The sequence below is a fragment of the Ursus maritimus genome, unplaced genomic scaffold (assembly GCF_017311325.1).
Source record: "Ursus maritimus isolate PB19 unplaced genomic scaffold, ASM1731132v1 scaffold_5, whole genome shotgun sequence".
NCBI lineage: Eukaryota > Metazoa > Chordata > Mammalia > Carnivora > Ursidae > Ursus > Ursus maritimus.
In genome coordinates this window covers 36,106,371-36,133,203 of record NW_024426663.1, presented here as the reverse complement: position 1 = coordinate 36,133,203, position 26,833 = coordinate 36,106,371, and the positions used below count along the sequence as shown (strand labels likewise).

At 42.4% G+C, this 26,833-nt stretch overlaps 1 long non-coding RNA gene across 1 annotated transcript; it reads right to left on the bottom strand.

Annotated features, from left to right (window-relative positions):
- Positions 1 to 9,409: 9,409 nt before the first annotated feature.
- Positions 9,410 to 13,378, bottom strand: LOC103663619. Its single transcript, XR_568824.2, has 3 exons — positions 13,190 to 13,378; positions 12,319 to 12,391; positions 9,410 to 10,980 (listed from the first exon to the last, which is right to left on the bottom strand). It is a non-coding gene; the product is annotated as an uncharacterized LOC103663619 (long non-coding RNA).
- Between the last annotated feature and the right edge of the window lie 13,455 nt (positions 13,379 to 26,833).

Sequence of the window (26,833 nt, the reverse complement as noted above, 5' to 3'; positions counted from 1 at the left end):
AACCTATGTAGATAGCTCCTTAAAGAAATCAGGCTCAATGGGGGGCTGAGAATGGAGCAGTAACCACAGGTTATATGGGACAAGGGAAAATTTCAAGGAGACACAAGAACATGTTTATATACTTCAGGACTGATCCAAGAGCGGAAGAGCTGATGGCAGAGAGGAGGTAACAGAGAAGAATATTTGAGAGGAGAAAGGAGATGGATTCAGAGCCCAGATGGAGATTCTCGGCTTTTCTAGGAGCAGGGGTGTGTCCTTCATTGTATCAGGTGGGAAGAAAAAGCCAGATCAAGATGCAGGAGGGTTTGTATATCTAGGTCGAGGAGATGACGACCTTTTTCCTTCCTTAGTTATGAAGTCCCAGAGCGCTTTCGTAGAGCTGTCTCCTCTCCCTACCTATTGGGGAAGTCAAAGAACAGTGAAGAAAGCTGGTCTGAGAGGACGAGATTTTAAATCAAGACCGAGATGAACGAACTTGTTGGAGTCACACAGCTAATTAGCGACAAAGCTAGGACTAGACGCCAACTGGCTCCTTGCCTAGTACTCTTTCACGACCAAATTACCGTGTAATATTGAACAGATGGGAACGATTAAGGTTTAGGACCATTATAAAGACTAACATGACCCGAGTTACATGAAATAAGGAACCAAGAAGAAATACACTGGAGAGATTTAAGCCTCACTTAGCAGGAAGGAGTAATTTTACCCACTGTGAGCCCATGATTAGATTAGGGTGGATTGAACCAAATTGTAAACTCTTAGAAGGTACTGCCTTCATTGTTATCTAACCCAGCTGGGCTAGGAAAAGCCCTGGCTGCATGAAGTGGCACTTCAGAGAGAGGACTGAGATCAGTGTCAGCCCATAATATTTATCAGCTTGAACCCAAATTAACTCTTTAAATTACACAGATCCACTCACCATCTTTGCTCTCCTCCATTCAGAAGCACTAATTAAATATGCTGAAAAGTAGAAAGTGCTTCAAAATAAGTATTGTTTCATCTCCATACCTGTGGGGGTCTTGGTAAATTCAAGTAGAAGAAGCTCTTTCTCAAAATGTTCTTTCTTTAGACTTTTCCTTCATGCCGTTCATGTGGCCCTCGTTTTGTTTGCAGCAAATGTCTTTCATTGTTCTGTATTTGAATTTTCAACCTATCTTGGACCATCGTGTTTATTTTGATTGACATTTGATTATATCTGTCATGCAAGTATTTTTCTCCCCTTGACATTATTTAATATAATGGCTGTTGAATTATGAATGCAGGCATTGGTCAGGCAGCTTGATCTTGCTATGACGTAAGGGAGGCAGTTTTGTTAATACGCACTTGGACAAGTTGCCATCAGGTTATGTTACCTCATAGTCCCCTTTGTAATTAAAGTCCTTCTGTTTCGTTACTTAGTGTTTATAATCAATACAGATTTCTAAATATTCAGCCAAATGTTTACTTTTCCCCTCAGGCTAAACCCCAATGCCCCCACCTCCAGCCAGGGCTCTTTTATTCCCCATGTTTAGGGCAGAGCTCCTGGACCAAGGGAAACATGGAAGAAGCTCATGAGTTGCCAGATGGCCCCAGGCACTAGAGGGAAAATACCCCAACTGCCAGTATCCATTTCTGTTAGATTAATATTCCTGCTAAATTCTCCTAATCTTACCTCAGACTAGATAAACACAATTGAATATCAGATCTCACTCTCAGCTCACAGAGAGGCTCTGGAGCATCTGGGAGCAAATAACACAATGGGTGCCATGGCCCCGCTCACCTCACCAGGAAGGGGGTGTAACTTTTGATTGGGGAAGGGAAAGGATTCTAAATGCAGAAGCCTTCTCTGCCCACCCTAACTAAAGAAAATACCCTCCTTTCCTTCCCCTGTTACCTTGTGTCACAATATCCTGTGCATTTTCTTCATCGCGCTTATCACCGTCATTTGGATATCAGTTTTCTTATGTATTGTCTTTCTCCTCCACTGCAATAGAAGATTCCTAAGGGCAGGAGCCACGTCTGTGTTGTTCCCTGTTGATCCCCAAGTGCCAGAAACAATGCCTGGCACTGAGTAGGTACTAGATAAATATTAATTGGATGGATGGATGGATGGATGGATGGATGGATGGATAGATGGATGGATGGGTAGATGAAACTGCCTGCTTTCTTCACCCACAGGGAACATAAAATGGGCCCCAGTGAGCCACCCATGTGAAAAAAATCCCAGCCTCGTTAACTAGGGGAGTCTCTAGTGAGGTATAGCCGGAAGGATGCTAAGGTTCAGGTCCCACCGAGATTTAAATTTGAAAGAAAAGTCATAGAAGCAGGTGGGCAGTTGGGGAGAAACCAACACTAGCGGAATAAAGAGACTTTGTAACTAGAAAACCACCTTTTGTCATACATCTTGGAAAACTAAATAAGACACAAAGGTGAGTTGGACAAAAGAGGGAATTAGATTGAGATTAGGAGGTGTTTAACACATACACAGGGATTAACTGGCTGACTTAAAGCAAAGGGGGAAAAAGGTGCAATACAAAGTAGATGTAAGACAGGTTAGGGTGGGTTGCACCTCATTTCTGTGCTCCTGATGAGCATCTCCCATTGGTGTGGAGCAGGGAGAGGTGTGTGGAGGGTCCAGTCTCCCACTCGGGGCCACGCACCATCCTGCCCGCATCTGGAGGTTCATGCTGCCAGGTTGCTGAACCAGCTGCAAAGGGCTGCTTCCCAGCCTGCCCATCTCATAGAAGCTGCCGAGAATTAGAGCTTTCTTCCTCCCAGTAGAAATACTGGCCTGGGTCTTATCCACTCAGGTCTCGATGACAAAGAGTTAAACTGAAAATCTCTCTCTGCTGGGCCATGTCCATCGGGGGGGGAAATGCTATGATTTTCTCATCTTAAAAATAATAATTTATTGACCTCACCTTCCCCTCCAGCTACATATCCATCTCCTCCCCATTTTTATTCTAGCTTTTTACAGCAAAACAATTAAATGTTTTGTCTCTACTTGCCATTTTCCATTTCTCCCCACCCCTACCTTGTCTCTTGAATCTACTCTCTCCGGGTTTGTCTCAACTATCTCACTGAATCTGCTCTTTTCAGGGTCACCAGTAACCCTCAAGTTGTTAAAGCCAGTGGTGACTTTCAGTCCTCTGTTTACTTTAGCCATAAGTAGCATTTGATAGTGTGGGTTGTTCCATCCCCCAGGATGCGCTATCCTCACTGGTCTTCCAGGACACCGCCCCGTCATGACTTACTGTCCGTTCAGCAGTCACCACTTCTAGGACGCGCTTGCCGATCTCCTCAGCAATCTGTCCTTGCAGTTGTAATGCTCCAGGACTCAGTCCTTTGTCCTGTCTTTATCTTGCTGCACTCACCGGCTTGGTGATCTCATCCAGCCGTGGGGCTTTAATGGCCTTTAGTGTGCTGAGGGATTTCTGTCTCCAGACTGGATTGCTCTCCTGCACTCCAGACTAAGAGATCCACCCGCCTCGCCATACCTCAACTCAGATGTCCACAAATCCAGGTTTTCCCTCCCCTATCTCCTTGTCTTCCCCACATCAATAATGGCAACTCCACTCTTCCAAATGCTCAAAAACCTCAGTGTCGCCCCTGATTGCCTTCTTTCTCTTATACCCCATATCTAAACATCCAAAAATCCTTTAGGCTCTATTTTTCAAATATACCCGAATTCAGACCATTTTCCACTACCTCCTTCATTACCACCCTGGTCCAAGCCACCAATATCCCTCACCTGGATTATACTGAGAACGTTCTAATGAATTGTCTTGTGTCTGTCCTTGCCTACCTAGAGTCTGTTCTTAACACAGCAGCTAGAGGAGTCCTTTTCAAAAGGAAGTCAGATGGTATTGCCCCTTAGCTCAAAACCTTCCTATGGTCTCACATCTCACCTAGAATAAAAACCGTGGTCCTCAAAATAGCATACACAGCCTACACAATCTGTCCCTATTATCCGTCCACTCCTTTCTCACTCATTTTCTCATCATTCACTTCTCCAGCCACTCTGGTCTTCTGTTGTTCCTCAGTCTTGCTCCCACAAGCATGCTCCCACAGCCTTCCCACCCGCTGTTCTGCTACCTTTGTGTTTTCCCCCTGGATCTCCACGTGGCTTCCTTTCCCATCTCTTTCAGGGCTTTCCTCTTCTAAGTGAGGCCCTCTCTGAGCACTTTATTTCACATCCCAACCATCTCCCCTTCTACCACTTCCCATTCCTCTCCCATGCTCTCTTTTGTCTCTACAGTGCCGATTACCATCTGTTTTTATTATTTTTTGTTGTATTGTCTGTCTTCCCACATTATTGTGCAAGCTCCATTAGGACAGGAAGTTTCATCTTTTTTATTCTTTTTGCTTTATCCCCAGTGCTTATAACAATGCCCAGCACATGGCAAGCAATCAATGAGTATTCACTAAATCAATGAGAAAGCCATTCTGTGCCAATGTGTTAATGATTTCTAGTATCTTCATAGGAGCAGTCTAGACTCATCTCATTTCCACAAGCACAGTTGTCTAACCCAAAAAAGTAATTCTAATGGAGGGATGTCAGACATTCTATGTCACATGGGTTGAGATTGTAGCATCCGACAGTCTAGTGGAAAGACACTTTGGGGTGTTTGGAGCCGTGTGGTACCCCTTGAATCACACTGCATTGTTGATTGCTGTATGAAAATGACCTAGAGGTGGTAATAGCTCACATGCTGTGTATGAGTCACACAGAAGATGCAATCGTTGACCACATCAATGGGTATGATTTAATGGATATTGTAGTCCCGTTGTTTTCTAATCTAGTCGGACCACACTAGGAGTACTGTGTTCACCTTTGGGAGTTATTTTTCAAGAGGAATTTTGTTCAGAGAAAATCAGGATAGTGAGATATCTAACCACGGTATATGAAGAGCAGTTGAAAGGCCCATGGTACTCAGTGATTACCTACATTACATCTAATGACAAAGTCTAAAAATACGGACACCTGTAACACCACTCACTCTCTCATCCTTTGGCCATGATAGATATGACTAATCAACCATGATTCTCTTTCCCAAGCCTTTGCCCAGCCCCTAGCCCTCCAGACAGCCATGATCCGATCCAATGGAGCTGGCAGCTGACACCAGACTGACTTGTTATCCTGGCTGTAAGGGAGGCGTGATTTTCCCGCCAGAAGTAGTTAAAGGCCTGTGGTATGAAATAACTGACTACACAAGTACCATCTACTTAATAGAGGGTAAAACCAGAACCAATGGGTAATAAAAATTCGGGATTGAGAAGAAAACTCTAATGGTAACAAGTGTCCGAAAGTGAGGTCTTAGAAGGTAGGGAGGCTGGAAGACCACCTGCCAAGGGTTAGTGGAGGCAATCTTGTTAGGTGGGAGATTAGAGCGGCTTATTCTCTCCACTTCATCCATCCCTAGAGTCCAATAGATCTTTTCTACTTGGCTGTGTTAGGCAGAGCCAGGGAAGTGGGCTGGTAAAGAAAGTCTGCAAAGCAAAACCGTTCACCTTTAAACTGCAGTAATTTTACTGGGAAGGATAACAGAAAATCAGAACAAAGAAGAGAGTGGGTTAAGCACAAAGAGATAAAGTGATTATTTCTAAGCTGAATAACAATAGCAACAAAAACTTTTTTTTTTTTTACTTTTGGACACTCTTTGACTGCCATTTATCTCTCGGTTCCCACATACTTTAACCCCATCTTTTTGGTCAGAAGCCAATTAACTTCGTTAAAAACAGTCGCTGCCAGAAGCTTTGCTTATTGTGTTCCAAGACTTGGAAATTCCTTCCCTAATGACATAGTAGAAACTCTGTCGCCACAGTTAAGAGCAGGCTAGAGACAATTACTATATTTAAGTCATGCTTTGCAGGTTATCATACCCACATCTGCAAGCTATTCCCTGTGTAAAGCATTTGGGGTTATTTGCCACAGAAAACTCACTGGAAAGTGCCAACAACTGCAGGAGGACCTATGACAGAGACTATTCGACGTGGCTCCAGAGGACAGACACATAACTTTCTTTTCAGCAACTCCACGCCCACCCCTGCTTCTTGGAGCCAGGCTCCTCTTATCGAGACAGGAAATCTATACTTGGGGCGGAATGAAGGGGTGGTGAGGAACAAATCCTCCAGCAGCCACCCACCCACTGGCCTGTGAAAGGAGAGAGGCCAATCCAGAGAGTTGGTCAGCTTGAGTGCTACCCTCTCAAAAATCTCCCTGACATTTATAAAAGGAAGAAAAGGACAGGATGAGACTTCTGTACACAATGGCACTTTCTACCAGAAATCAGAGAATGTGGCGGGTCCCACTGAACAGTGCACTGCTGCTGGCTTCTGTGGCCTTGAGCAAGTGACAAACTGCTCTGAGCCTCAGTTCCTTCCTCCATAAAATGGGATAACAGTGCCCAAACTTAATGCCCTGGGGACACTGGGAAGACTAAAGCAAGTAATAAATGAGAAAGCACTTTGAGAAAAGTCCTAAGCATTACCCAGTGTCAGAATTGTTATTATGAGCATTCTTTTGAACCTGTGATGGTAATCACCTGTAAGATTTCATGCAGTGATGATTATCCTAAAACCAAGATGAAATAAAGGCCAGTGTCACCGTAATGCTGTCTTACATGGGATCCTTTGATTAAGTCCATCCTTTCTGAGTTCATTCCTTTTTGAGTTTATCCAGAATGTGCAGCCTTGAGTTGATCCCCTGAGCTCTTGAATCGTCACCTAAGAATTGAGGGTCATTTATTGTTTGAAGGAATGTCTAGTCATATGAGATATGTGCTCATTACAGACCTCTTAGACAAAAATCACATTCGGTGTGCTGACCAATGGGACATCCACTTTGACCTGCACCCCACTGGCCCCTTTGTGTCATCCTCCCTTCTCCCTCCCCAGTGAGTTAGACTTAATGGGATCTACCCATGTTCTGTCACTGCTATCAAACACAGGTGTTCACCCAATATACAGACACCTGTATTTTTTTATGGACTGATTATTCTGGTAGGTTTTTTTCATTTGATCTAAATCCTTTACATCTCCATTTACTCCCATATGCCTGAATTTTAATTTTACTCCAGAGACAGAACAAAAACAAGAAGAAATTAGACTTCTTAAAAACTATATAATAGTTTTGGAAAAATGAGAAATTGGGGGCTGGCATATAGGGAAGGGAAAGGGCCAAGAAGATAGGATTGTGCTGTTGGTTAAGATGAGGTTTGCAGACACTGCCTAGCTGCTGATGGTGTCACCCATTACCATGTATGTGCTGCTTAAGCCTGTGGTTGGGCAACTGTTCTTAGAGATTTTCTAAGACTTCCCAGTCGGATTAGCGAACTGTTCTAGAGTGTGATTTATATAATGCCTGTAAGATACAGGGGTGCCTGTGTGGCTCAGTCGGTTAAGTGAGCCTTCCGCTCGGGTCGTGATCCCAAGGTCCTGAGATGGAGCCCCACCCTGGGCTCCCTGCTCTGTGAGCAGTCTGCTTCTCCCTCTGCTTCTGCTGCTCCCCCTGCTCATGCTTTCTCTCTCAAAGAAATAAAATCTAAAAAAAAAAGATACCTGCAATATCTGTTAATCATCAGCCTCTTTAAATGTCACAGTCACTACAGTCATGAAATTCTAAGAAACACCAAATACACACGAACACATTTCCTAAACTAGTTTAACAACTAACAGAGGAGAGATTGCAGGACCATTTAAGCTAACTCTACCTCCACTCCACAGAACCAAATATAACATCTAATTCTTACCTGTGCTGCCCTGAATATATCATAAGAACTTATATATGCTAATATAGTTTATTACAGTAACTCAGAAGAGAGAAAGGTGAATCAGACCCAGCCAGTAGACAAACTTAGCACATCTAAGTGTCACTTTAAGCCTGCCTGTTTTACTTCCTATTATAAATATGGTTAGCATGTAATTTGATAGGACCATGTAAGGTTATGACAAATGTAGGCTAATTACTTTAAGTGCAAATAGGTCACATAGCATCAATCCAGAAAGGATGAAACTTTAGCATATAGAGAATGGGATATATCAATGTTAGAGAACTAGGCCTCCAGCCATCACTTAACAGATATCCATAGTTCCTTTTCCATGTTCTTTGTCTAACCCTTCCGGTCTCTCATTCAGGACCTTAAAATTTATGGGAATCCTATAAATAGCTAGTCCCCAGATCCACAGAGGTCCTTAAAGATTGTCATAGAGACACATAAACTATTTGCAATATTTCAAAAATCCTAATAGGGTGTCATCCATTTGTTGTGATAACTAAAATGTCAGTTTCTTTTATTTAGGTTATGATTAGCTTAATTTAGTTAGCCTACAGTGAGTAGATCTGAGTTGGACATGTCTTTTGTGGATGGTACATGTGAATCAAGCATTTCTCAGTAAATGCAGTTAGATAAATATGTGAAAAGATAGAGTCCACGTACATGGAGTAACAAAGAGAAATAGCCCTAAAGCAGTCCTGGCGTGGTGGTGGAAATTGTGGACACCCCTCAAAAAACAACTTCTTGGGAGTAAGTTGAGGAGAAGATAAGAAATAAGAATTATTTCCGGCTTATATGACCTCTTGGTGGAAGGAATTCCCCTTATCCTGATAGGGTTATGAATGTACTTCCTTAATTCTTTCTTATTCTCATCCAAGAGCAAACTCAATGGTATTAACTAAATGAATAAAATGATAATTTGCACACACACACACAAGCTGTAAATTTCGGAGGAAATCTAAAGAATGTGGAAACGAAAATGATCATATCTTGCCTGACATGAAACATGAACCTTTGGTGTGCTGTATGTAGAACAGACTGGAAATCTTAGAAATAACCCATTTCTGAAGTGGTGATTCCTTAAGAGCAGTTACCTTAATGGCATCTGTTAAAAGTTACACACACCTCATCAAATTTGAAGGACCTAGGATATTCTTTGCAGAGGAAAAGATAGCAGGTCAAGGTAGCTAAGGAAAAAGTGAGAGCAAATCAAGTTGTAAAGAGCAAATCAAGATACATTTACTGTTCAGACTTCTGAGGCCCAAACAAGTTCACTTGATCAACAATGATATCCATCTCTGGTGTGGATAGCCTATCCTTATTTTATTCATTCATTTACTTACTCCCCTATTTACGCACTTATTTTTCTCTTTTTATATAGTAGTCGGCAATTTTGAGCAGTAGTCATATTCTAACACCAGTAGTAGAACTATACGGGCAGATACTGACAAAGGGCTTATAGTATAACCGAGAATTTGGTAAAATAAATATGGTTGAACAACAAATACCTATTGATTACCTACTATGTACCAGATCCTGTTCTAAGGGCTAGGACACAGCAGATCAAAGCAGATGCCAGTTCTCGGCCTGGTGCAGCTTATCTTCTGCTGTGAAGATTGCTATGGTAAATGTATGCCCAGGGTACTACTATAGAGGTAAGAGGGTGAGTGGACCAATCCAGGTGTGGAATCTGGTGATGGAATAGACTGGAGTTTGTGACGTCCATTGTTCCTAAAGCACAACGGCCACCCCAACATAGAGCCTCAACCTGGCAAGAGACTTTTAGAAAAGCGAGTTTTGGTGAATACTCTTTATCTCTTGTAAATTTTACAACATGCTTTGAAGTCATTGATAATGATAGATCCAAGAATCACAGTTTACCACTGTTACCTCCACAGATATTGTTTAATCCGCCCAAGACTTGAGCTTTTCACAAGTCTTTAGAAAGCCAAGATAGGAAAAGTCATTAATTCTCACCCATCTCATCTTCTTGGAAGATAGAGCTAACTTCCATATAAGCTTAGTTTCCTATAAAACAAGGGATATTGAGAAGATTGTTGCCGTGATTAGTTCAAGACCAGACGCTTTGAGCTTTCCAAGGATGGCGCATAATCTAACATAATCTGTTTATATGTCGAAAAATGTGTATGTACATTTTTATAAACATATGCATGTAACTTAATTAAACATGGTTTACGAAATACACATGCCATATCATTAGCAGTGGTTGTCTCTGGAGTGTGGAAATAAGATTGGGTGTTGGAGAAGAGAGACATTCTATGTGTGAATTCTTAAGTGATTACATAGTTCTATGTTACTCGTACTGTTTATAAACCTTATAACGTGCATATGAAGGCATATTTTGACTCTGTAAAAACAATGCTAGCTAGTAGATTATTTATTTACCCAAACCACTAAATTTTGTTCTAGTCACCTATTGGCTTTTTTATTTTCAGCTGAATAACAAGTGCTTATCTTTCATCATTTACCTGGAGATTTTTCTGAGGAGAAAATACAGAAGCATTAGCAGGAGCTTTGGAACTATGAGTTTTGTTAGGGGAAGTAAAGGTGGGGGAAGTAAGCAGTGGTAATGATAGGATCTCTCTCTCACCCACTCAAGTTCTTTCTGCATTTTCTCATTTGAATAGTAATATGCGGAGGAAGTCAGGGAAATATTTTTAAAAATAAAATTGTAGAGCTAGAGGAGACTTCACAGGTAATTTTTTATCTCTAAGGAAGATGAGGCCTAAAATGTTAAGTGACTTACGTCAGACATTCACGAAGTGGTAGGTTGACATTGGAAGCCAGGTCTTTTTGTGTCCTGCTGTTTCTACTAAACCTCCCTATCTTTTAATCTCCAAAAGACCCATGAAGTCTAATTTGAACAGCTTTAAGTTACAAACATAACTGCAGTGTCTTACAATTTGGCCACAAATCATGAGATGCTCTGCCCATAATCACTACATTTTATGCCAGGTTCACCAAAAGTAGCTCCTTTAAAGTTTCTCGAGAGGTCCAGGTAACACTTCACCCTCAAATTCAGGCAGTTCTCTTAACGGTTGGCCACTTGCAGCTGGTGGTCTTTCTGGAGAGCATACCAAAATGTCCCAGTGTCTGTCTTTCAGTCCTACTCAACTGGAGACCATCCAGGTCTGCACCTGGACACGTTTCTTGGATAATGATTTCAATGTCCTCATCTCTCTTCCTTCTACCTTCTCTCCAAAACCTAGGGGGAGCAAATACAAAACTTTAATCCTGTGGTCTTGTAGAAGAATTTTAGATGACTCAGATCCCTAACCCAACTATTTAAGAGTTAAATTCTATAATTGCACTCCGAAAGTGAGATCTACAGGCAAAAACATGCATTCAGTTAAACTCAGCAGTGACAACAGAAGGGGGACCGAATATATTTACAGGAAAAATTTGTTAGTTTGTGGAGTGGCGAAAGAGGCTAAGATTGCTCAAGATCATTTTCAATAGGCCCAATTTGGGAAACAGAAATTTAATCATAAATTTGGTATTGTAAGGAACAGTGAAGATATACACAGTTTTCATCATGTGCCCTGGCTCAACCACTGCATGCATTTTCCAATGTCATTTGTCAAAGCCCTTAAAGCCGATGCTGTTAACAACAGCAGAAGGGCCTGTGAGTCACTGCCCAGGCCTGCAACAGAATGCCATCCACAAGCTACACTGACCTAACTGGACTGAAATTCAGAAGCTACACATTGACCTCCGAAGTAAGGACATTGGTTGTTCTTCTGGAGTCGACCCTCAGTTAACAAAGATATGAATTTGGACTAACTCCCATGCCCCTCATTTCTTCAAGTTCACTCAAGCGAAGACATTTTTTCAAATGGTCATGAACGATGCCCATTGAGCAGCAACCCGAGATCAGCTGGGCAACCCGGAGGGGCTCTTTTCTGAAGTCCTCTTCTGTGTCACTCATTCTTTCTCTCCAGTCAACCAAACATCGATCTCTCAAGCTCTGTGGGGATCTTGGGGTTGATACCTAATAGTTTGGCGTGTTTGCCTCCTGCAGATGGTTGCCGGGTGGAAGATAGGGATACAGTTATTCCCAAAATGGAATATCTTTTAATACGAGGTGAAAACATTTAAACACTGAGGAAGGCCGCAAAAAAATGGCATATTAGGTTATGCCATACTCCAAGAAGTACTTTACACTCAGAGCTTTTTCTTAGCGCCCATAATGAGATGAGTACTATTCCCGGGGAAAAACGAAAACTTGTCACCATCTAAAGCTTCATCTGCTTAGAAAAGAATATCGTCTATACGTAAGGGACTCATTTACAGTATAATTGTCACAACTGTACATTTCTTTTTCTGCGTGATTCTAACAGTTTCATAAATCTATATAAATGATAAGACCTCCAAATTTCAGGTTAAGATATAGCTTTGTGTAAAATACCTTTTTTCCCCGCATAGTATCACGTTCACAATAAGTGCTATAAAAATGAGCCTATGTTATTCCTAGTTGCATTACATTTGCCTAAGAGTTTTAAACAGGGATTTAAAATAATCTTAGACCAGAAGGGGTTGTTACCTTTATGAATCCATGGTTTTAGTCGCACTGGCTAAATCTGGATGCCGAATCCGGCAACTGTCTTCCAGTCTTGCTGAGATATAATTGACAAGACAGCACTGTGTTAGTTTAAGGTGCACCAAATCGTGACCTGACTTAAAAAAAGAAAAAAAAAGTTTTTTTCCCTGTGATGAGAACTCTTAGGATTGAATCTCCTAACATCCAGCAACTTTTGTGACCTAGAAATATCTGAGTCCATGTGATCAGAGTATCTGTGTCCTGGTTATTATTTGGAAAATTGGGAACCTGTTGCATTCCCATTCCCAGAATTCAGAAGTACCCTTGAAATCATTAAAAGTTGGTTACCTCATCATATTCACAGAGATGAAAGGTGTAAACTGCACCCAGTTTCCAGCGCGTTCCCCCACGAGGCCAAGGGAATGGACACAATGGTGAGCAGCCAGTAGAGCTCTTCTGTTCTTCCTGGGATCTCTGACTTTCCCTCTCAGTGGCTCAGTCAGCTTAGTCGCCACATTCTAGTTGTTACTTCTCTACTCTCCACAGGTACTAATTATTTTCATTCATGATCATGGTGAAGTGATGAATCAAGTTCCTTTTTTTTTTTTCTTTCTCAACGTTTTGTAAGAAGTGGGTCAAGATGGAAAATGTTGGAAGTTCTAGAATTTTGATTTTTGTTTTGTCTGGTTCTTGATTTTGGCTCGGGTCATGATCTCAGGGTTGCGGAATCGAGCTCCACTTAGGGCTCCATGCTAAGTGAGTAGTCTTCTTGGGATTCTCTCTCTCCTTATCTCTCAGTCCCTCCCCCCATTCTTGTCCCCCCCAAAATAGATAAATAAAATCTTAAAAAAAAAAATAGAAAAAGAAAACTTACCATGTCACTGACAGGATTCCCTTGAGGCTTTCTGAGATTCCTGCGCCTTTACTTGGCTTTCCTGCTCCACATGGTTGGCATTCTGAGGTTGATACGAAGCCCCATCTATATAACAGCAGTAGACGGGGAGGTAGTGTGAGTGAGCACGTGTTTATCCTCACGCATTCCTCTCTGGTGATCTTCTCTTCAAAAGACAGTCGAATAAGAAGTTTCCAGATATGATTTAACAGAACCAAATATTTAGATTTTTTTTTTAAATGAATACTAAAATTCTGACTCAATATGGTACCAGAAGCCAAGATGACAGAAGGTGACGCATATGATGACAACTCATGATACAGACAAGTGAATGAAATTTCTTTTCACAAAAGAACATTCAAAATGTGATCCACGTGCACTATCTAGAAACATCCTCATTAATTAAGGAGTGAAACTATATTTTTTTAATGTAGTCACAGATCCATGCAGCCGTTTAATCTCCAAAAATTTCAGTTGACTCCACAGATGGATTTATAACAACCTCTAATGGGTGTAACTTAAGATGGAACAGATGACTCTCCCAACGGATTAATCAACCTCTTCCAAACTGCAAATTAAAAAAGAAACAAATCAAACACTGCATTTTCCTCACAGATGTGAAGCAAGACGTATTCACTCTTACTCCTATAATTACAGCATTAGGAGAGATTTACCAACATCAAAGTAAATAAAAACATACCAAATGAAAGCTGATGAAAAACTAACAAGAGAATGAATAATACTTTTTTTTTAATATCACAGCCCTAGGATCTCTTATTGATTTCAGTCATACACTCCTTCCTTTCAGATGGAGAGGCCTGAAGTTAAAATAAAAATACAGCTCTTGTGAAGACCTCGGCTATGTTCTAACCACACAGTATCTGACTCAATTCATCTCCAGCATCTGCAGTTCATTTTTTTTTAATCAGATGTTTTTGTCGTTGTCGTTGTTGTTTTGGCCAACTTTCATTTGAGCGTTTTTAGCACCAGCAGAAAAAAAAAAAAAAAACACACACACATCAGTAGGGATGCCCCAAATATGGGATATTCAAAACAAATGTTATAAATTGGCCTTCACAAGTGTTATACTGAGTTCAAATAGTGAGTTTTCACAAGTAATTTCCTATCAGTGACACTCCTACAGGACCTTTTGGAAACAAATGAGGGTCAGAGAGGACTCCTCTCCCAACAGATTTATTAGCCAAGGTCCCAATCCTTCATCTCCCGTAAGACTTCGCTGCACAAAGTAAGTCGTGATAGCACGGCCTACAAACTGACAGAGGCTGGACATCCCTGGTCCTCAGTCTCCAAAGAGCAGCCGATCAGCACGCCTTCACAGCACTGCTCGACTCTCAGTAGGATGGAATGATAGAGCAGCGGTAAATCAAAGCTATAACTACTTCAGCTCCCGCCAGTCTGTCTCCACTCAAAGCGTCCATTTAGCCGGGAAGCACAGCAAAATTTATAGCCAGGACTTTTATAGTGTGGTGCTTTAACACTGCGAGGAACCCTATACTCATGCCTGAAACCCTTGAAGAAGGACAGACCCTCAATTTGTTTTAACCTATAGGCAAGTTCAGCCTAGGCTGCAGTAGGTCTGAAATTAATCAGTTTGACATTCACAAATCTCCGTAACTGTTACTTTGCATTTTACTTCTAAAGATGCCACAGGTTAAAAAAAAAAATGATTGTTGATAGCAACAATTCCATTTTTTTATTCATTTCCTTTTTGCACAACATATCTGTCAAGAATTTCAGATGATGAATGTTGTCTGGGGAACACTTTTAGAATGTCAATATGAAATGTTTCTCTCTCTTTCTCTCTTTAATTCTCACAGTGTTTTGTTGATGAGGCTGATGAGGAGATCCATGAAAAAACTCTCTTCTCTTTATTCACACTCTCCAGACTCCTGCCTTGGCACACCATAAAAAATGTCAGTGCTCCCCCCTCACCCCCAAACACCCATAATATCATAACCTACTTCCCTGCTATATTTTTTCTCCCGGGCAATTAGCACTATTCAGCACACTATATGTAATACACAGGATATACATATTCCAGTCATTTGTTTTGCTACCGTCTGTCCTACTCAGTGGAACATATGCTGCATGAAGACTGGGATTTTTGTGTGTTTTGTTTACTGCTGCATCCCTGGTCCCTAGAACAGGAACCAGCATTAGTAGTTGCTCAGTAAACACTTGTTGAACGACTACCTTGCCATCATCATAAGGCATCGATGTCAGGCAATGGTTACTCTATTTCATCTCTTTACTCTTAACAGGCTTCTATCCCAGACTCCCAGGGCCCTCTCCTAGAGCATCCAACCCAGCCTAGACCTTTGTGCATCGTCCCCGCCCCCATCCCACCCATAAGTCTCACCTAATCTAGTGCTCGTAGTTTATCTGGTAAACTAAACCTTCCGAATAAGAGCGGTTGCATGTGCTAAGCAGTCACCTACAATAAACAGTCATTTTGTGATTTAAAACCTAAAGCTCAGGCTTTAGCTGTCGTAGCTAATCAAATCCCAAGTGTGCTATCCCTGTCCTTCCCCTATCGGCACCATTAAAACAACGCGGGGAGACAGGGAGGGGGAATCAGTCAGAGGCTTCCAGTCCAGTCTGCCAGTGTCGCCAAGCTGACAGTAGGGCCAGTTGTACATAGAGCATGGTTGGAGGGTGGTATTACACTCCGCAGGGGGCAGTACACTTTTTCTACAAAGGACCAGAAAGGAACTTTGCTTTGGGGGCTCTACTCCCTTCTATTATAGTGGCAGCATGGCCGTACACAATAGAATCCTGGCTGTGTTCCAGTAACATGTTAGTCACAAAAACAGGCTGTGGGTCGGGTCTCATCCGTGGGCCATAGTTTGCTGACCTCTGCTCTAGACCCAGGGGAAATGTGAAACAATCCCAAACCTTTCTCTCTAGGCTCTTCCAAAAGAATATGGTTCTGTTGCTTGATCAGTCAGTGCATTTAAATGTATCCAGTAATCAAACGTATCTGCCTAAGGGTTATTTTTTTCTGAAAGAAAAAGAATGATGATGCCCACTGCTTGAAAATTGTCATTCCTTCTCTCTGTATGTGTTCACCCACCTACTCCCTGGCCCCTCCCCCATCTCCAGCCCCTGCCCCCACCCCCACAGCAGCCCTGGAGGTGCTCTGCTCAGACCTCCCTTCAGTAAGTGCTGTTAGGTGACAGCCTCCAGGGACAGTGCCTTCAGGATCTGCTAGCCTTACTCTGAGGCCATGGTCTTCCTGGGCAGCCCTCAGCCAATGACTGAGCACCGAGGGGACCAGGACCTGGCCACTCCCCCCCCACCCCCTCAAGAGGAGCCCTCTCACAGGCTCTTATACTCTAGAAACTCCCAGCCCTGCTTTCTCCTCGCTTTCCTTCTCCAAGCATCAGATCTACATCACCATCCTGAGGTTTTCCCTGCCCGAGCCTCTTCCCATCTCCCTGTATCTTTCACAGACCTTACCTACCCCCCCATCAAACCACGGTACTCCCAATTCCTCCCACTGTCTGCCTCCCATTCCCACCACAAAACCCTCCATCCTATTGAACTTGAGATCCTTGACACATTCCAAACCCCAATGTGGGTCAACAAATCATGTGGTAGAAACAACAAATGGAAAGGTTTCGTGTTTTTTTCTCAGGGATGCCTTGATATGGTTTTGAATATTTAAACTTACTCTTCCCGAACAGTTCTCAAAGTATCGTTAGGAGATCAGAGAAGTGACTATAGCACCTGCTCAGATCATTTCCTGCGTGCAGAGGCTCAGGGCCATATGGAGAGGCGGCATTCCTGGATGCCGGGCATGCCCAAGCAGCAGCTTCTGGCCAGAGACCCTGAGCGTCAGTGCTCAGCTGAGACACACAACGAGGACCTCCCAGGGCCTGGGAGAGGTGGCATACACAGGACCCAAGCCTATTTAGATGAGAGATACCAAGGAAATTCAGCTACGACCACTTTGGAGACTATCTCGAAGCACAAGTGTCCGAGCTCTGGCTGCCTTGAATCCCCAACCCCAAAGGCTTTCAGTCCCCCCAGAAAAGGCCAAGGCTCCCTTCTCTGCACCCTGCAGACAGAGTGCCTTTCCTTAGAGGGGAGGTGCTCTACTCAGCCTCCAGAAGGAGCACAGAAAAGCCCACAGTGCCTGTAGGGATGCTGGCAGCTGGTCCAAGGGGGAGATTTTTAGCATATATTTACCTTCTTGCAGTATTGTTGACAGTGTGAAAACAAGAGGAAATAGGACTAAGGACAAAAGAAAGAGGGGGAGCAGGAGGAGGAGAAAGAGAAGAGACAGAAACAAAGTCAGATACAAAACCAATGAAAAGGTAAGACTTCTGTTCAAGGCATTTGTAATGAATTAATCACTACTATTGATCATTACCTTCTGTTGGGCTCCTGTGCACCTGAGGCTTCAAAGAAAGCCAACAGTTCTTCTGATAAGGCAGACGTTTTGTGGGCCCACAGCTCTAAGAATCCATTCATGAGAAATACAGCCAAGTCATTAAATCAACCCGGGATTCTGTCTTCTTATCTCAATAGAAGTAGGGCTTGTATTCCATGAACACTCTGGTCCCCATCGCAGCTACCATTCTGTGATCAGGTAGGACCCAGAAAAGCAAGCCAATCCCCCAGGGTTTACCAACTCCCTCTACCTCCTTGCATTCCTTGTAAACCTATGGGAGCATTTAGGGGTCCAGCCTAGAAATGGAATGTCTTCTTTCCTCCCACATACTACAAACTGAATGAGAGAGAGGCAGATGCGGGAAGGTAGAAAGGAAGGAATGGACTCAAGGTGGGGGGTGTTATCTCCGGGGAATTTGTTCTCGTATGGTCAGCTGGACAGTGTCTCCCTTCCCTCACTGTGTCAGAGGGTTCAGGAAGAAGAGTATGTTGCAGATGCAAGGGGATGGGGTCAATACTGGCTCTGTTGAGACTGAGCTGCATGAAGGCCATATAGGCAGAGATAGCAGGTAGATTTCTGGAGGCACTCTTTTTTCAAACAGGGAAATTTATGCCCCAGGAGGTTATGTGAACCAGTCAGGGAAGAGTCAAGACCCAGATATGCTAATTCCTACTCCAATGCTCTTTCCACTACACCTCTGCCTTCGAACTTTGTAGTAACATCAAGAGAGGGTTCTCTCCCCCTCACCCGCTAGGAAATCACTAATTAGTTTCTGTGGTTACTCGTTTAAAGGTGTGGGGAGGATAAGCCTCTGGAAACTTCATGAGAAAGTCAAAAATCGTTCTGGATTGTAGGTACTTACACTAATTTCTAATTGATGTAGACTAACAGTCAATAATTTGATGGACAGATTTGTTCCATTTTTAGTTCAGAGTATACAAAACGAATTTACTCAGAAACTGCTTGGTTCCAATTTCTCAACGTCTGAGTTTATCAAAAATATCCTCAGTGTGACTCACATGCCAATTTCAAGAAGGTGTGGTAATAAAAAATGTTATTAGAGCTTTTCCTAAATATCCTCCCTTTCCTAACTCAATTCCAAGTGTAAAACAACACAGACAGAACACCTCTTCCCAGAGAGTGAGGTCCCTACTTCTCAGGAAAGGATATTGAGGGTGCCACCAGGCTTCACTTCATAAGAATTCATTGATCCTCAGATTTTCCTCATGGTAAAGGCAGAGGCAGCAAATGTCGTAAGAAAAGTCACATTTTCCAGTGTTTTCCCAGAATGTCTCACACAGTAACCATCCCTCTAAAACGGATTTCTCTCTGAACTCCTCAGAGAGCTGTGCCCGATGTATGAACTTTTAAAGCAGCCGCGTAAGAACTAAAGGCATCGTCGAAGTGTGTGTTTTATTTTTCCAGTCCATGTTTGCCAGGTTAAATAATAGCTGAAGCTGGAGGAGGTACACTTGCAAGGATTTCTCAAGCTGCCTTGCAAAAGGCTAGACTTTCAGTACATGGGCCCTGTCCTTGTTTTGTTTGTTCGTCGTTTGAGTGTTCTTTCTGGGGAACTCTCTGGTGAAACAGAAGCATTTTGACCTTCAACAAGGATTAAAAACTTGAGGAGAAAAAGGAACTTCCCCCAGCCCTTTGCTGAAAAGAGCCCAAAGAAGCTGCTAGAGAAATTCACACTCAGAGTAAAAAGTTATTAGCAAATACTGAACATAATTTGCTGTATGTGAACCTTAGAGGGAAAAAAAAAAAAAGGCATCCTAATATTTACACAGCGCCTTCCACACCATGAACTCCAAACATGACCTCCCTTTTTCAGCAGGCAACCTCAGACTCACTGACTCATCCTGTTCCTACCGGGGCAGTTTCTGGCCGAGTCACGCTCTGTCGGCTTCCTCCGCGACATCCCCAAGCGAGTCCTGTCTCTTTCCACTTCTGACATTCCTGTTGGGATGTGGTCATCTCTCACCCGCTGACTTCTCCTTTTTCTTGTCCGAGGCTCACAGAGATGGCCAGCAGGTTGAGAGTTCATTCTGGCAGAAGTGAAATTCAGTAAATTGCTTTGCAAGTGCTCCTAGAGACCATGTCCACACCTTCTATAGAGAATCCACTGAGTTCTCTCCAAGCTCCCTTTAAGGTCATTTCCCCTCAGTGTGACCCGTCTAAATCCTTACAGTCTGCATGGTGTCCCACTTGTCTTTTTTCTCCTACGTGACACGGAGAGCTGCTGGTGCCCAATTTTGTATATTCTCCCTTTGCAAATTAGTCAATAGAAAGAAATTCTTTTTTTTTAATAATAATTTTTTTTATTATGTTAATCACCATCCCTAGTTTTTGATGTAAAGTTCCATGATTCATCATTTGCATATAACACCCAGTGCACCATGCAATACGTGCCCTCCTTAATACCCATCACTGGCCTATCCCATCCCCCTCCCCCCCGAAGCCCTCAGTTTGAAAGAAATTCTTACTCCTTCAATTTCCCTTGCCAAGCAAAACAACTTTGGTGTCTTTAGTCCTTTTCCCTAGTCTTACTTGATGCCACTTCCTACTGTCTTCATCAAGCTTGGCTTTCCGTCCTCACTTGACTCGTGGAGCTGCCAACTGAAAACAGTCTTGTCTGGAGGGTCCGAATGATACTATTATTTATGCTCCAGCCTTGGACAGGTCTTTTGAAAACCCTCTTCTGGGTTTCTCACTGTTTCACTTTGACGCCCAGTTCCTTTAACATATACAAAACCAACACTGCGTTTGCGGAGTTGGGTTTTCTCCTTGCTCTGTAGCCACCCTAACCTGCTCCCATTCAGTTGGCTTCCTCCCAGCAATCTGGCAAATTGGTTTTGAGATCTAATGCTACCTTTCCCTGTGACTTTTCCCTAATTGGAGGAAACTCTGCCCATAACGTCCCCAGAATTGTCAGGCTTTTCTTTGTGTCATCAGTATCCATTAGCTCCCAATATTGTCTGCTTGCCCCACACTTTGCTCAAAGGAATTTAGAGAAATATAGAAAACTTTAAAATCAAGACCAGGTTCTCAAACCTTAGGTATGGACATCTTTTAAAGGAAAATAATTCTTAAAATAAATCTGTTAACCTCAATTATTTAGTTGAAATGTTACTTAAATATCTACATGCATGAATTCAGGTATAAGCACCTTATATCCATAGCTTTTAAACAACTATCAAATCAAAATAAAATTATGAATTCAGCATAAATAAAAAAATGCATAAAATTCAAATAAAGTAATTTAATGTAGGCAATGAGTTTGCATTGTTGGAGTGAAATCCTCTTGCCCAATGTGTAAAGGGTACCAACTGCCAGGGCAAAGATTCTTTTAAGTTTCCTACACCTATAGTATTATTTGTGATGTCATGATTCCATTTGTCCAACATAATTTTTGATTCCAATTTCTATAAAGCCTTGTTTCTTTAGAGCACTGGGATGTCTTTTGACCTTCACTTGACCAGAATCCATCAATTAGGGGTTCAACTTACCTCTCTTTTTGTCTGCCAGCTCTCTGGGTTACACTGCTGCAATATGTCATTTCCGTGCTGTCCCATTAAATTATCAATGCATTAGTTCACTTCAGAAATTAAAGTCTTACTTTATAAAAATGTCCTTTAGTTGAAAATTATTGACATAAAAATGAAGCTTTGTCATTAAATCAAATGAAATAATTCAACATGAATTCAGTGTTTGACACAGGACATTGTTTATCAGTTTGAAAAGAAAACAAACCATAAAGCTAGAGAAGTTTTCCAACATTTTAAAAGTTCCTTGAAATCCCTTTAGAGATCAAAAAGTCACCTGAGATGTACATTTGCAAATACAAAAATACATGCAGGGGCGGAAATCTACAGACATAGGTTCATCATGCAAAGAATCAAAAATGTGCTGCTTTTTTTTGCCATTAAAATGAAAATACAAAATTTAGGGGCGCCTGGGTGGCACAGCGGTTGGGCGTCTGCCTTCGGCTCAGGGCGTGATCCCGGCATTATGGGATCGAGTCCCACATCAGGCTCCTCTGCTGTGAGCCTGCTTCTTCCTCTCCCACTCCCCCTGCTTGTGTTCCCTCTCTCGCTGGCTGTCTCTATCTCTGTCGAATAAATAAATAAAATCTTTAAAAAAAAAAAAATGAAAATACAAAATTTAAAGTTTTTCCTTAGGAATTCACACTCCAGGAGAATATGACCATAGACTTCGGAACAGAGAAACTTAGCTTGAAAAACAATGAAGACGTTGGAGGAGAAAGGAGCCCTTGGAAATACCTCTGGAGATCATCTTAGTTAATCCCTCAACTTACAAAGAGGAAACAGAGACCTGAAGAGGTTAAATTGTTGGTTGGGAACAGATTCAGGTCTCTGGATTCCAACTTCATGCCCCTTCCTGCTACATCAGCATTTTCCAAGCTGTTTTATATTTTGTGATGCCTCCTCCCATCAATAATTTGAATACACAAAGCCCACTGACTCTCAAAAAAAAAATTCTAATAAGCCAACCCATCATATTCTTGGCAATAAACTGCATAAAATATTTGCACTTTCATCCAGTTAAGTTGTCACTAGTTACTCTTACCAGTTTTAAATATCGCCCGGAGTTTCTAAGTGTGTTCAGATCTCTGCCATCCAAAAGGACCTCCTTATTCTTTCACAAATTATTCCCTCCCCTTATTTCAAGTGCACCTTCTTAAAAAATGGAGTATAAATTTGATGTCTCCTTTTGTTGCAGTAACCCACATACATGGGCTTCTGTTTTCATTACTCCATTGAAATTGTCCCCTTGAAGGCCATGCTGGACCCTTGCCTCATCTAGTGGACTCTGTATCACCCTATCTGGCTTTCCTGTAGGACATAAAACATTTCCATGGCTTTTCTTTTCTTTTTTAAAGATTTTCTTAATTAATTTAGAGAGAGAGTGTGTGCGTGTGCACGAGCAGGGGGAGAGGGAGAGAAAGAGTCCCAGGCAGACTCTGCACTGAGGGCCAGAGCCCAATGTAGGGTTTGATCTCATGACCCTGAGATCATGACCTGAGTTGAAATCAAGAGTCAGACACTTAATGGACTGAGCCACACAGGCGCCCCTCTTCCGTGGCTTTTCCAAGGTTTCTCTCTTTTTTGTCAGTCTGCTCTTCTGATTGCACGGTTTTTGTCTTCTCTGGTTTCTCTTCTCCGCTTCATAAATATTGATGGTCCTTAGGATTCCATCATTGTCCTTGTTCTTTCCTTGCTGTACATCATCTCTCTGGTGATCTCACGTGGACCCACGTTTAATGATGGCCAAATATTGTTCCTGGAACCCATCCCTTTTCTGAGGTTCAGACATGTATTTCCGAGGAACTTGAACTTTAAAAGACAAGCCTAGGATTCTAAGCCTGCAAAGAGCAAGAGACATAGTGACAATATTTTCTACATGGAAAGAAAAAGAGGAAATGAAGAACACAGAGTTTCAAAAAGGGAGTAGTCAGCTGGTTCAGATGCCACGGTAGTGTCAAATGAGATAGGAATGGAAGTATTCCTTAGACATCTAGTTGGAGGTCACTGGAACCTTGGAAAGGGCAATATGGAATCCCAAATGCACAATGAAGTGGGTTAATGAGTGACTTAGAAGAGAAAAAATATTGACTGTGAATGTCGAAAAGTTACAGCAACTTAACTGTAGAAGCAAGGGGAGAGAGAACTAAGCAAGAGAAGAGTCACCTCTGCTGTTGACTAGCAAGGATGGAGGCAAGGGTGGTGGTGGCATGCTTCTAGCTACTAACAGAACAGGCAAGTAATCAAAGGGTTCCCACTAAATGGTGTATTTTTCCTCTTCAAAATAGGAAAATAAGAGGTAAGGTCATCTTCTGAGGTTCATAGAGAAAACGGTGAGAGTTTTGAGGCAAGTTTAGATAAAAGAAGGACCTGACCGGGCTCTCATGTCTCCTGCAAGCTGTTGCTAGAGGGATGTTTCTAAAATATAGATCCAGTCATGACACTTTTTGGCTCCCAGTTTCCCACAAGATAAAACCTCCCCCATAGCATGTTGCCTAGCTCCTACTCTCCCCTCAGCCTGCCCTTGCCACCTTACCACCACCTCTCCCACCCGGCTTCTAGCACCGGCGTTTTCCAAATAGGCCAGCCACCAGAGCTCTCTAGAATTCTCTTAATCTCACTTCTCCTCCTAGAAAACCACCATCCACCCTTCAAAATCAAGTTTAAGAATTTCTAATTGTTCCTAAATATATCTTACTTTTCCTAACCTCTTTTCCCCTTGCCCCAATTTCACCCCTTATTTGTTTTTTTTAAAGATTTTATTTATTTGAGAGAGAGAGAGAGAGAGTGAGCATGCAAGAGAGAGTATGAGTGCAGGGGGGAGGGGCAGAGGGAGAGGGTGAAACAGGCTCCCTGCTGAGCAGGGACCCCCCCCCCACCACCACCACCACCACCACTACCACCACCACCACCACCACCACTACCACCACAGGGCCCAGTCTCAGGACCTGCTGACCATGACCTGAGCCAAACACAGACACTTAGCCAACTGAGCCACCCAGGTGCCCCACCCCTTATTTGTTTTTGCACTTGTTTTGCATTTGTTTTGCACTTGTAAAAGTAAACTTTTACACTTTCACTCTTAGGTATCTCTGTATAGTGTCTCAAGTCTCTTTGGGATACTTCTTTCAATTATTTAATCAACTAGACAAATTTGTTTATATTATATGCAAAATATAATAAAAAATCCAAGAAGCTCTCAGGGAAACAGTCCACCATGACACGGTGTGACTTGCTGTGACAGAAGGCTGACTGAGCTACCCCTGGAGGAGAGAGAGAGAGAGGGAGGCAGATGAGAACAGTAGAGGAGGCCTCTGAGGGCTTCATAGGCATGTTGATATGCATGGTACTGTCGTCTTAACAAAGGGGTCCATGGTAAGTTCTATGAAGGCCAGAGTGGAGCCTCGTCCAATAGGGTGGCCCCAGTGTTGACTGTCATAGTGTTGTTACTCTGGAAGGTTAAACAGTCCTTGTATTGAAGGAGTCATTCTTACTTTCAAGAATTTATGGACTCCTGATGTAACCTGTTTCCATTAGAAAGATTACTCATTCTTTCTAATGTTTTGTCCCTTCCTAAAAGATGTGCTCATGACCCTTGAGAGAAAAAAGAAGTCCTTTCTGATGCCATTCTGAAAGTCAAGTCCTTCCCACCCTCCCTACTGTCATTTCTTTCTTGCTCTGGTCTTCTCTTTCCCTAATCCTTGCTNNCTTGCTTCAGCGTCCCTCTCTCACTAAGCCCAGCCAAGGGCCCATTCTTCTGTGCTCATCACCATAGATTCAGCTTCTTTTTTCCTTCATTTCTTTTTTATAAACTAATAATTTGTTACTTTGCCTAAAAAGATATATCTGTGACCATTTTGCAGGGCTTTTTTTTAATTAAAAGGAAAGAAATCGGAATAACAAAGCCCTGCTTTCCCCTTTCAAGTCACTTCTTGCATATCGCTGTTCGGTGCTCAACTAGCACGACTTCTACTTTATATATTTGGGTTGCTAAAGAGCAGAGTCACTGTTATCTGTCTAATTCAAAATCATGATTTTCCTCTGAACGGTTCTAATCTAGGCTTTGCCAGCAGATGGGCTTATACCTAAAATAAGACTAGCTTCTCGCCTACTGGTTTTCTGCTTAAGTTTTTTTTTTTTGTTTTTTTTTTAAATATATATAGGAAGTTGAAAGCCTAGGGGTTAAAATTTTCACTTTTTCTGTGATTACTTGATGTCGAAGTTTCCGCAGTTGAGATTTGCAACAGCAAAATATGCACTGCAAAGGCTGCAGCACCCAGTGCCACTGCTGTCCGTGTTCCATGTCCGCATAGGGTCTAGTGGTGCCAGGCACCCTGTGCCTCTCTCGGCACACCTGCTCGTGATGATTCTAGACACCATCTTTTTCTTCAGGTGGGAGTCATATTCCTGCAATAAAGTCCTCTCTTTCGGACCATCCATGTCTTTCAGGGTGTGTGTACCTTCCCCTTTCCTCCTAAGACAAATTTTGAGCAACAAGGCAACTATTCTTATATTAAAATTCCCTCCATATCAAATAGGAATACATCTGGAGTGCCGATATTTCTTGGAGTGAGGTGATGAGAGTCCAAGACTCACTTTAGAGTGATGGTAGACGGTCACTAGGGAGGGTGTGTTCGGTCAAACCGCTGAATTTGTTGTTCGGTTTCCCTGACGCAGATATGCAACTTTGGGGCCCAACGGAATTTCGCAGAACAATAGAAAAAAGGTTGAGAGCTGCCACCTTCTTAGCTCTTCCCCCAGGCAGCTCTTGGCTTTTATTCTAAATAAATGTTGATCAGATATTTTAACAGCACTGTTTGAAGAGGTGCCAAGTTATTATTAGTCTGTCCAGAGAACCCAGTGTCTTGGTTCCCTTCCTTGGTGGGAATGGATAGCTCAGAACTCATCACCTCCTAAAACTAGCCTGTGTTGCTTTTTCCCTAATGCGCTCCCTTATCGTTGCCAGCGTGCAGAGTCATCAGTCACTTCTTTGACGACATGTATCCTCCTAAGGTCTTCTCAAGTTGTCTCTCCCCTGACTTGGCATTTTAATTCTGAGAGAAATTTCACTGTAAACTCTCTCTTCGAAACATGCTAAATAAAACTGAATTGGGGTCCCTCCACTTTACCTCCCCATTCGGAGAAGGGCCAGTTTTCTCTGGGTGGAAAGTTGTAAACATATGGAATTCGTTACTAGAAGAGTTGGTTCAGGATGTTTCTGATCCTTAAGCCAATTCCCTAACCATGACAAAACATTCCCCACAATCTCATCGTGACTCACTTTTATTTTTAAATAACCTCTGGTGTGGAACTTTGTCAAGGCTTTTCAAAAGGTTAAAGAAATTACGTCCTCATGCTTACTGACCCTCGCAGAGAATTTTGGTAGATGAAGCACATTCTCTCCGAACAGAAATCCCTGGCTACGTTTGCCGAATATCCCATGACTGCCCTGTAATTCATGAACATGAATTATCTACATCTTAATGCGTGCTTGTCGTGATGCCTAGCCCCACAAGGGGACAGAAAGGATAGGAAGACATAAAGGTATGAAGGCACAGTCTTTGGCATGAAACAGCTTACGGTGGAGTTAGAGGGCCTAAAATAAATCACAGAATCACTGATAAAAAACAAGACATGCAAGTGTGGTGGCATTATGAAAGGAGT